This window comes from Leopardus geoffroyi, chromosome A2 (assembly GCF_018350155.1).
Source record: "Leopardus geoffroyi isolate Oge1 chromosome A2, O.geoffroyi_Oge1_pat1.0, whole genome shotgun sequence".
Lineage (NCBI taxonomy): Eukaryota > Metazoa > Chordata > Mammalia > Carnivora > Felidae > Leopardus > Leopardus geoffroyi.
The window spans coordinates 129,741,394-129,754,262 of record NC_059331.1 but is presented as its reverse complement, the minus strand read 5'-3'; the positions used below and the strand labels follow the sequence as shown (position 1 = coordinate 129,754,262).

Sequence of the window (12,869 nt, the reverse complement as noted above, 5' to 3'; positions counted from 1 at the left end):
TATTATTTTGCATCTAAACTCAATTATATCAGATTTTACATTAAATATAAATAGACTGGATCAAAAGCATGACCAAGATATATATCTCTCAGCAAGAAATATTCTTTATATATAAAGATATACATACCTTAAAAGTAAAAGGATGAATAAAGATATGCTACAAAACATTAATCATAAGGGGGTGGGAGTGATTATATTAATGTCAGACAAAATAGATTTCAAGACAAGAAATTATCAAGGAGAAAGAAATTTCTTAATAAAAGGAATGATTCATTAAGTAGATGTAATATTAATGTGTTGGTTACCATAGTTGAATTATGACTTTAACACTTTTTGCTCAATAATTGTTATTTCAAAAACTGAAACACAAAGAAAAATTCAATCACACTAATTTGGTACAGTCAATATTCATTTGAACATTGAATCCGATAGTTCAAGTACAAATGGAACATTTACCCAAATAGATATATCGTGTGTTGAGCCATGAAAGCAATCTCAATAAATATAAAAATATAAAACTCAAATCAAGTATGTTCTCTAACTACAACATAATTAAGTTAGCAACCTGATTAGTTTTTTAGTTTCATGGAATATTGCCCAATATTTTGAAAATTAATAACACTATTTAAAGTTATTTTTTAAGTTATTTTTTAATGTTTATTTTTGAAAGAGAGAGAGACAGCGACAGAATGAGTGGGGGAGGGGCAGAGAGAGAAGGAGACACAGAATCTGAAGGAAGCTCCAGGCTCTGAGCTCTCAGCACAGAACCCAACATGGTGCTTAAACTCATGAGCTGTGAGATCATGGCCTGAGCTGAAGTTGAACGCCTAACCGACTGAGCCACCCAGGCACCCTAACAACACTATTTTAAATAAGGGAAAGATCAGAGAAAAAGTCACAAAGCATATTATGAAATAATTTGAAATGATAATGAAAGAAAACATGTAAATAATTGTGAGAAACAAATAAAGCAATACTTAGAGGGAAATTTATGGCTTTAAACATTTATATTAAACAGAAAGAAGGTCTTAAATTAAGCTTCCATCTTTAAAAACTTGCACAACAGAAAAGGAAATATAAAGTAAATCAATAAAAGGGAAAAGCAAGATACATTTAATGAAATTAAAAGTGATTCTTTAGAAAAATCATTTACGTTGATAAACGTCTAGCTAGATTAACCAAGAAAAAAGAAGGAAAGCACAAATGACCTATGGCAGGAAGAAAAGATGGGAGATCACTCCAGATTTTACAGATACTGTAAGGATAATAAGGGAACATTTTGAACAATTTTATATCAGCTTAGACAAAATGAATAAATTCCTTGAAAGACACAAATTACCAAGAGTGAAACACGAAGATATAGAAAATATGAATAGCCATGTGTCTATTAAAAAGTTGAAAGTATAATTAAAATCTTTCCACCGTGAAATTTCAGGCTCAGATAGCTAATACGTTTAAAGTAAATACAATTGCAATTGCACACAAATTATTTCAAGAAAATAGAAGGTGGGATACTTCTTAAACCATTTGATGAAGTCAGAACCAGACAAGTACCAAACTGGAGAAAACCAGACAAGAGCATTACAAAAAGAAAGGAAGAAAAGAAACCTAAAAACCAGTCAGTTTACTCATAAACAGAAACAAAAAATTCTTAACAAAATATCGAGTCGAGTCCGCAATACATATTTCAAAAGACACCATGACCAAGTGGCATTTATTTTAGGAATTCAAGGATGCTTTAACAACTGAAAACAGTGTTCCCCATCTTAGCAAAATAAAGGGGAAAAAATATTATGATCTCAGTAGATGTACTTATCCATACTCAACACCATTTAAATAAATTTCTTACCAAACCAAGATTAAAAGTAAACTCTCTCAATCTAACACTGGGAATGTATGAAAAACCTGGAGTTAATAGCATACTTAATAGAGAAAGACAATGTTTTCCCCAACTTTGAGAGTAAGACAATAGGTCAGCCCTACCAAAGAGTACAAATTTCCAGTTATAGATGAATAAGTTCTGGGGACCTAATGTACAACATGGTGATTAACTAATAATATTGTATTATCTGCTTGCAAGTTGTTAACAGTAGACCTTAAATGTTCTCACCACAAAAAGAAATGATAAGTATGTGACCTAATGGAGCAAACACTGGGGTGGTAATCATTTTGCAATACATAAGTGTATCAAATTAACAGGATGTATACCTTAAACTTACACAATGTTATATGTACATTATATGTGTAAATTATACACTGTTCCAATGATTTATGTCAATACAGCTGGGAGAAAAAATAAGTCTGCTCTTAAAACTTCTAATAAATATACAACTGGAGGTTCTAGCAAATATAATTACACAAGAAGAGAAAAAAATAATAAAGCACATGGAACAGAAAGAAGTTACAGTGTCAGTATTCTCAGGAAACAGGGTTGTGTGTACAGAAAGAAAACTACATTTTTAGGTCTCAGTATACATGGTTAAAATCCAAGAATCAATTATATCTCTATACACTGAAAAATAAAAGTTTTAAAGAAATAATCTCCAAAACCAGGGAATGTTTACAGATCATGTTTTCAATGTCCAAACATATACACTGAAAACTATAAGAGTGCTGAGAGATATTTTAGAAGAGCTAAATAAATGGAAAGACATACCAATTTAATGGTTTAGTATTATTAACATTTAATAGTGTTAAGAGGTCAATTTTTCCAAATAAAATGCCAATAGTTTATAAGAATTAACAATTTGACTATATAATTTATGTGGAAATTAAAAGGATTTAGAACAATGAAAACATTTTTAAAAATAATAACAAAGCTGGAAGATTTATACTACTTGTTTTCAAGACTTATCAAGGAAAATTTTTTTGGCATAAAGATTTTTATATTGATCACTGCAGCAAAATGGGAGTCCAGAAATACATTCACTCAACAAAAGTTTCAAGATAACTCAAGGTGAAAAGTATAGACTTGTCAACAAATGATTAATTCAAAGTATTAATTCAATAAGACTTTAAATTTCAAGGCAAAGCTGTAAAACTTTTGGAAGAACATACAGGGGTAATGTAGTTAAGAAATTTTTAAAAAATTTTTTTAATGTTTTATTTTTAAGAGAGAGAAAGACAGAATGCAAGTGGGCTAGGGGCAGAGAGAGAGAGGGAGACACAGAATCCAAAGCAGGCTCCAGGCTCCGAGCTCTCAGCCCAGAGCCCGATATGGGGCTTGGCTCAAACCCACAAGCTGTGGGATCATGACCTGAGCTGAAGTCCAATGCTCAAACAACTGAGCCACCCAGGCACCCCTGTAGTTAAGCAATTTTTAAGACTTAGAAAAGGAGTGAATAAAAATTATAAAAGAAATTCATAAAGGGGCACCTGGCTGACTCAGAACAGCACAAAACTCTTGAACTGAAGAGTATAGAGATTAAATAAATTTATTATTTTTTTATGTTTTATTTTTTCTTTTATTATTTATTTTTTAATATATGAAATTTATTGTCAAATTGGTTTCCATACAACACCCAGTGCTCATCCCAAAAGATGCCCTCTTCAATGCCCATCACCTACCCTCCCCACCCTCCCACCCCCATAAACCCTCAGTTTGTTCTCAGTTTTTAAGAGTCTCTTATGCTTTGGCTCTCTCCCACTCTAACCTCTCTTTTTTTTTCCTTCCCCTCCCCCATGGGTTCCTGTTAAGTTTCTCAGGGTCCACATAAGAGTGAAAACATAGGGTATCTGTCTTTCTCTGTATGCCTTATTTCACTTAGCATCACACTCTCTAGTTCCATCCATGTTGCTACAAAGGGCCAGAGATTAAATAAATTAAAAAAAAAAAACCTTAAAACAATGAATTCATGAAAATTAAAAACCTGTTTCTCAAAAGTATCATTTATATAATGATGCTATATGTTATGTATATATAATAGTGATATTACATATATATTCTCATTTATGATCAAAGACTTGTATCTAGAATAAAGGAAGCTTAAAATTCAAAAATAAAGGAGCACGTGGGTGGCTGAGTCAGTTAAGCACCTGACTCTTGATTTAGGCTCAAGTCATGATCTTACAGTCATGAGGTTAAGCCCTGTATTGGGTTACTAGCTGAGTGTGGAGCCAGCTTGGGATTCATTCTATCTCTCTCTCTCTGCCCCTTCCCTGTTTATGCTCACTTGCTCTCTCTCTCTCAAAATAAATAAACATTTAAAATAAAATTTCCCTGCCTTAAAAAAAAACTCAAAAAGAAAAACAATCGACCTTGAAAACAAAAGATTTTAATAGACGTTCACCTGAAAATATTTGAATGGGAAATAAAAGCCCAACATCATTAGTCATTAGGGGAATGCAAATTAAAATCACTAAAATAATGATATTTAAAAGAATAGTGATATTAAATGTCACCAAGAATGGGGAATAGCTACTTTCATACATTCCTAGTGGGAATATGAAGTGTCACACCATTTTAGCAAACATTTTGACAATGTCTTGTAAAGTTAGCTATACACCTAACATACAATGTTGCTATTCCAATCTATTTACACCAATCAGTGAAAGTCTATGTTCACATAAAGACTTGTATGTGAATATCTATAGGAACTTTGTTTAAAACATAATTATTCATCAATAGGTAAATAATTAAAGAAATTGTAATATACCTATACAATGGGATACAGCTTAGCAATAAAAAGGAATGACTACTGATACATGCAACATTAATGAAGTTCAAAAACGTTATGCTGAGCAAAAGACAACAGATGCTCATCAAAACAAGTGCACTCCTTAGTCTCCATCACCTATTTAACCCATTTCCACATCCACCTCCTCTCTGGAAACAATCAGTTTGTTCTCTATAGTTAAGACTCTGTTTCTTGGTTTGCCTCCCTCCATTTTCCCTTTTGCTCATTTGTTTTGTTTCTGAAATTCCACATACACATGAGTGAAATCATAAGGTATTTTTCTTTCTCTGACTTATTGCAGCTTAGTGTAATACTCTCTAGCCATCCATGTCATCGCCAATAGCAGGATGTCATTCTTTTTTTATGGCTGAGTAATATTCCATTGTACATATATGCCACTTCTTCATCCATTCATCAGTACATGGATACTTGGGCTGCTTCCACAATTTTGCTATCATAGATAATGCTGCTGTAAACATCAGGGTGCATGTATCCTTTTGCATCAGTGTTTTTGTATTCTTTGTGTAAATACTTAGTGGTGCAATTACTAGATCATATTTAGCTTTTTGAGGTACCTCCATCCTGTTTTCCAGAGTGGCTGCACCAGTTGACATTCCCACCAGAAGTGCAAGAGGGTTCCCCTTACTCTACATCCTTGTCAACACCTGTTATTCCTTGTGTTGACTTTAGCCATTCAGACAGGTGTGAGGTGATATTTTATTGTAGTTTTCATTTGCATTTCTCTGATGATCATGAAGTTGCTGAATAGAGAAAACTAATCTATATTAACAAAAAGTATATCAGCTGTTACCAAGGCCATACAGTGGACTGAAATTTACTGCAAAGTGCAAGAGGGAAAATTTTGGGTGGTAGAAAGGTTCTACTCTTTTTTTTTTTTTTTTTTTTAATTTTTTTTTTTTCAACGTTTATTTATTTTTGGGACAGAGAGAGACAGAGCATGAACGGGGGAGGGGCAGAGAGAGAGGGAGACACAGAATCAGAAACAGGCTCCAGGCTCTGAGCCATCAGCCCAGAGCCTGACGCGGGGCTCGAACTCACGGACCGCGAGATCGTGACCTGGCTGAAGTCGGACGCTTAACCGACTGCGCCACCCAGGCGCCCCGAAAGGTTCTACTCTTGATTGTGGTAGTGATTCTATCATATATATATCATATATATATATATATATATGATATATATGGTATATATACACATATATACATATGTGTATATGTACATATGTACATGTATGCATATGTATATATCAGCATATGTATATGTACATATACGTATATACATATATGTATATATGTATATACATATACATATATATATGTAGTTTGATACAAACTACACATTTTAAATGGTGCATTTTGTTATATATATGTAAAACCTACCTCCATAATGTTGAATTTTTTAAGCCTGTCACTAACCTCAGGGGTTGGAGGATATCAGCCCAACACAGCACTCTCCTCCTAGGAAAGGACTTATGACTCTTATGTATCCTTCTAGCCAACATTTCTCTAGTTTTGTCTTCTGGTTATAGGCTATATGGTACTGTGAGCAAGGTTCTCAAAACCATTTGTCCCTCATTTGACTCTGGAAGGAATATCTGGCAGCAATTTTGTGCTTTCTATAAAATATGGATAAATGTATCTCTTTGTTATTGGTTTGGGACTTTACCCAAAGTATAAGTTATAAGCACTAGCCCCCACCCCCCAAAAAAGGCATATTCAATACGTTCTTATGTGTTTTAGGAAATATGTTTTTTTTAATTTACTTCTGTTTTGTTTGGGAACCTGTTACAGTGATGATCAAGAAGAGGAATCTTCATAATTAGGAGGCATATCTAACATCCCTACAATAGTAGCTCTTGGTTCAATACCTAGTTCAAGATGGTCAGATCAAGCTGATCCACACAAATTAAGTAAATCTGGCTAGCTTGGGTAGTTTATGGAATCTGCAAACTTTCTACATCAAATCACCTACCCCTGGGCAGCACAGTATTGTGAATCCTCCTGGTAAGAAGGAGAATAAGGCAATGTTACTGGTGAGTGGGGGGGCTACCTAGAGAAGGAGAATCTGGACAGCTTTAGGTGAGAAAATGCCAAAGTCGGCATGGCTGGCTAGAATGTAAAGTTAGTACAGTGTAGGTCTTCTCAAACATTTTTACAGAAGAATGAAAATTGAGCTCAAAGCATTCCTATATAAGCATAAGAGACCCTTATTTTAAAAGTGACTATGACTATAAAATTACTTAAACTACTTTTAAGAATAAAAATGACACTCCAGGAAGATGTGCCATGTTGACAATGTGGTTTTGTACACTTCCTGGTACAGGACCAGATCTGGCATGAGCACACACACCCATGTCCATGTTTTCCAAAATCTAGCTATAGCAAGAGATGAAACAGAAATTATTTAGCCCACAGGCAATGAAAACTTTGATGAAAGTTGAAATTTAAGAAGTTTTAGAAAGATTTAGCTAGTAGTATAGTGGATTAGAAGGGAAAAAATGGGACAAGAGAGATCAAGTGGGGAAGCTACTGCAATACTTTACACAAAAAAGGAGAGTCCCTCCACTAGTATTACTCTTGAAAATCTGAAAAAGTCCTCCACCAAACTGTTTGGGTACCAAGCAAAGACGCACATATTTTATCATTAGTTATATGCAAGAGTTGCACCCCAGAGGCTGTGAAAGTCTGTTTTTGCTCCACCATGAGGAGGAATATTCACAGGAAGTCTAGAGAAGAATAAATGGAGGCTCATGAGCATGAAAAGCTAAGAATTTCACTCTCTTTTCACAGGTATTTATTTATTTACATATAAATAATATGTATTTTTATTTATATGTAAATAATATATTTTTATTAATAAAAGTTGTACACCTCTATTTAAATTTGAAATAAGGGATTTAGATGAATATAACACATAATTTTAAATATGTTAACTGTCATCAAACTGCAGTGCTCTGAACCAGAAAACTTAAGGGGCATAATAAAAGTATTAAATTAATAAAAACGTATGCATTCCTAGTAAACAGCACACATTGTGCATTATTCAGTTTCAAATTGTTAGCTGTCTGCAACCATCAAGTAGCTGGGTTTGGTAGTTTGTACTCTTTGCACAGTGCAGCCTGTGTAGACAGCCATGAAAACACTTCTTAAAGATAAATTGGCAACAGTAAGGGGGATTGTTCACTCAAAGGTGATAATTTTCTTAGAAGTGAGACCAGTCATCTGTGGAAACCTGAGTTAATTGACAGCTTTTCTAATTTCTCTGATATTTTAGTACATGTCATAAAACAGCAACTTGATCACATCATGTGTGTAGCTGGCCCAGCTCCGAGGACTGCTTTGGCTCATTGTTTTGGGGAGTAGAGTTCTCAATGTGAAAAGAAGTTAAAAGTGTTTCCGCCTATGTGGTTTTTCTTATTAACACCTTATTATTTTCTTTAATAGTTTAAGCTTTTGGTTTTGGTTTTGTTTTGCATATTCTATGACTAGTTCTCTGCCCTGGGAGGTAACTACTTTCTGAAGGATAACAGGTAGCTGGGGGGACAGTCTATAGAGAAGGAAGCATCATAAAAATTGCTTAAACTAGACTCTGATCCTGGCTTTCCCAGGATCTACTCCACTGGTTCTCAGACATTGGCGTGCAACACTGTCACCTAGGGGGAATGTAAAAACACAGATTCCTGGACCTCTTCACCAGAGTTTGACTCCAAGTTCCCAGGTGATAGTAATGTCGCTGGTTTGGGGACCACGCTTTGAGAACTAGTAATTAATTTATTGTGGCCAGAATTCCACCAAGAAATTTGGGTTCAAATTCTGAAAATATCTGTAAATGTTTTGTTCTCTTTGAGGATTTGGTTTTTGGCCTGGCCTTCTTCTTCTTAATTCTTTCTCTTACAAACCTGGTTATACGTTTATAAGAGTGGTTATAGGATGTGGAGGAATTATGTAAAAGTTTTAAAGAACTCTCTGTATTTATCAACATTGGAGATGTGACTGATGATAAACTGTGGGTCTTCTGACTCCCCCACAATAATCACGATTATTATCAGTGTAATTACACAGCTCCTAAGAATGGCATTTGCAATTGGTTGCTTTATTGTTTGTTTTTTTCCATGAGCATCAGGAAGTAACCCCCTTAGCTCCATGGATGAAGATTTCAGCCAAGATGGACAAGCCTTAATAACCTGCCTTGTGCACAGAAACTGTCATCAAAATGCATTCCTTTTTATCTTGTATACAATTTCTACTGCAATACCCATCATCATCAAATACCATCTAAATGGAAAAAAAGGTAGGGATAGTAACATATTAAAAGGTGTCAAGTAAATGAGAAATGAGTCTAACAAAAATAATTTCAGTCCACAATTATACAAAATATAAACCAAGAAAAGAAGACCTACTTAGGAAAAACATGTGGATTTGATTCCTCAGATTCAGAAGGCAAATAAGCAGGCAAAAATAGGAAACTCTCATACTATTAAAATGTAAAGATTTTAGAAAAAAACATAGGGGGAGTTAAGGAAAAATTCCTATGCAGACAAGTTCACTAGAAATATACTATACCTGGTATATTTTAAATATAATATGGATTTATTCTCAAATATGTTATAGATTATAAACTTTAAAAATTAACAAGAAGATAAAAGCAGGTGGATGGAGTCAAGTAGGAAATAAAAAGAAAACCTCTTTACCTCAGTCACCATATCTAGAGTCTTGGATGATAGAAATCTCAACTATATAAAATTTGATTAAGAGGCACATTTTGTTTTATTCGACTGAGACAAGAAAAGGCTTTCACCTTTGTGGAGGCTTGAGACTCACCATCATCCTAGAATCTGTTTAAAATTGACCAGGTCTGATATTTGTCCCCCAGCATTTCTACTAAGAATTGGTGGTTTGAATTCTAATTTGAGGTACGGTATCTCTAATTTGAGATACTTACAAAAAATAATTTATATTATATTTTACTAAATTTAAATATTAAACTTAGAAACCTTTTAGAAAGACTTTCCATAACCAGAACTGAAGCAAAATAAGTTTCTGTTTAATCTGTTATTAACTAGAAAGGAAGTGCATAGAAAGTCATCTAGAGAGAATTTGCTAAAGTCAGACTTGCTGGATGCTTATGTAGAACCTGCTTACATACATTTTAACTGAAGCCTCAGTCTTTCAAATGGAGCTAACAAATTTCTTGTGAGCTTTAAATTAGATAATTATTTTGCAAAATTCGTATGCTGGAGGAACATAGTAAGAGGTCAATATTACATGTTTTATGATTGTTAGTAGTTGTTGCCATAATATTGGAGTTGTGGTTAATGTTTGTTAGTTTTCTATTGGTGCTATAAGAATTACCACAAACCTGGTGGCTTGAAATGACACCAACTTAGTATCTTATGGTTCTATCTTACCAAGTAGAAAAACATATGTGAGTAGGTTAAAAGTTTAACATGGGTTTTTCAGGGCTAAAATCAAAGGTTTTGGCTGAGCTGCATTCCTTTTTGGAGGTTCTGGGCTAAATCTATTTTCTTACATTTTCCAGCACCTAGAAACAACCCACATTCCATTGCTCCTAGAAATCTTCAAAGGAACCACACCTATCTCTTGACTACTTTTCCTTAGTCACATCTCCCTCTGACCCTTCTGCCACCCTCCTCCATTTATAAAGACACTTGTGATTTCATTGGACCTACCATGAAAATCCAGGATAATCACTTCATCTCATGGTACCTTAACTTAATCACATCTGCAAAGTTCCTTGTGCCTAAAAAGTAACATATTCACAGGTTCCAGGATTAGGATATGGACATCTCTGGGGCCATTACTCTGCCCACCCCAATGAGTTACTCAGTACATGCCATTCACCTAGCATTCTCATTGAGGTTTTTCTCAAAACAAACAGTGAAGCAACAGTTATCTTGACCACTTATATTTCAAACACAACCATGTTAGATCATTCTCACTCCTCACCCTCACTTTTTAAAAATCTGCTTTAGGGCATTAGTTACTTAGAGCAAACATCTACACAGCTCAAACTTAATTATAGTCTCCACTTATATTTTGTAATATGTGGGTTTGTTTGGTTTTTTTTAAGCTATGTATTCTGTCAAAAATGCAAACTAAACCCTAAATACCAAGGCGGATATTACCAAGAAATTACTAAATATCTTTCCCTTGCTTATAAACCTCAATAAAGATATTCTGGTTTTAGCAATATCAAATGATCACACTAACTCTAGATTTATAGAAAGTGCAAATAATCAAGAACATTTCAAAATACTTGTATTTTGATGGGAGTATTATTTGGTATATAAGAGGAAGAAGTGGATTCTTATGCTTCATGTTTTTCCTATTTATACATTTTTCTAAACATAGAAATTTATCTGTGAAGTACAGCAAAACCACCAAGTGGAAAAACTTATTGAGTTAATAAAACATTACACAAAAACAAAAGAACTATTCAAAGATGATCAGGTACTATTACATTAAAAAGTATAATTTGTCTGTAACCTGATTATACAAAAACATTATTCTAATTAGGGTAGATTGATGAAATCCAAGTGTTTAGAACAACTACTCAGGAAAAAAAATGGTATTCAATTAATGCAAATCACAACCACTTCTATAGTTCTCTGTGCTATTGATTCTTCTTTATGTGCAAAGTTACTCATGAATAACTCATACAAAAGAACAGGAGCATTCATAAATGTGATAGGATATATATCGCAAAAATATTCAGCAATTTACTCAGAGGAAAGCTATTTTATTACTACTTATTTCATAATAATTCTTGGTACTGGACAAAAACAAAACTGAAAAGCACACTCTTCTTGCTCTTGACAAATGCTTATTTTTATTTGTAAGATTCACAAAAAAAATAGACAGTTGAGTATTTGAAATTATCCATAATTAAATGATAATCCCTAATCACTCACCATTAAGTAAAACATATGTTAATTAGAGAGTCTAAACTAATTGCAGGCTGTCAAATGCATATGTGTAATAAAAATTTCTTATTTTCATAATAGTCTATAATTATATATTTCACAATAGACTAATGGATTTTCAGGAGCCATAACGTAGTGCAGTGCTCACTCTTATTAAACAACAGGAAGAATAATTTAGCAAGAGCTGTTTTCTTCCTTTATGTTATTAAAAATGAATTAAAGCCAAGTAAATTCCAGGTTCAGAAAACCATAAATCAATTTATGTTAATAATCTGAAGGAAAAAGACATATTGGCGTCATTCTTTTCAGAATGATTTTTTTTTTATTTTTTATGAACTTAAATCTTTGTACAAAACACATCTTTAATGGAACCCATGTAGTGAGGTTTGTTGGTTGAAATAATAAATCACTTTAGTAATTTCCCAAAAGACCATGAAAACAAATTCTTGGCTACTCCTTTATATCATGTTTTGCCCCTGAACAGAATTAACACAAGTGAGAGGGGAATAATGTAAAAGAACAAAAGTAACTTCAGCACACTTATACTGTAGATCTTGTTGGCATGCCTTTCTTTAGCCTTATATCAAATTCTCAAAGACTTTACACTCCATGGGCCATGTCTATACTAACTAAGCCCAGCAGGTTATAGCATTCAAAATTGATTGTGACAAAATCAATATGGAATTAGTATTCACAAATGGCGTGGATGCCATTAGTTCTATTGATGATACAACCATCCTTATTACCTTATAAAAACCATATGAAAATAATTTTGGGTTTTCAATATCCTTGTCATTTTTGTTCTATAACACTCTAAGAATAGTAATAAAAGACAAATCATACACATACACATATCATAAATTTTTATCTTTAGAAAAACAGAAGTCAGAGACCACCATTCATATATCAACATTTATTTAGTGCTAAGTTTCAGAATCTGGGCAAGGCACTTTCACTTACTACTTTATCCTATCACGTCTTTTTACATAGGCTTAAAAGTGGAAAATATAGGTTATTTTCAAGTTAAATATACCAATATTTCTGTTTTCCTGGGAAAAGTCTCAAATAATTATGTGATCTTTTTATTCTTTATTTATTCTAATTCTTCCTTTCCATCTAACTCTTTATTTCACATAAGTAAAAATAGTTGGTGATTTGCCTAAAATTCCCTTATAATAATGTCTGGGTTAATATTTATACTTCATTTATTGGCTTTAACTTATATTTATTAA

General features: G+C 33.3%; 1 long non-coding RNA gene across 1 annotated transcript in view; it reads right to left on the bottom strand.

Annotated features, from left to right (window-relative positions):
• LOC123606714 overlaps window positions 1–12,869 on the bottom strand; it is a 212,545-nt gene that overhangs the window by 187,587 nt on the left and 12,089 nt on the right. The gene's annotated exons all lie outside the window — the stretch shown is intronic.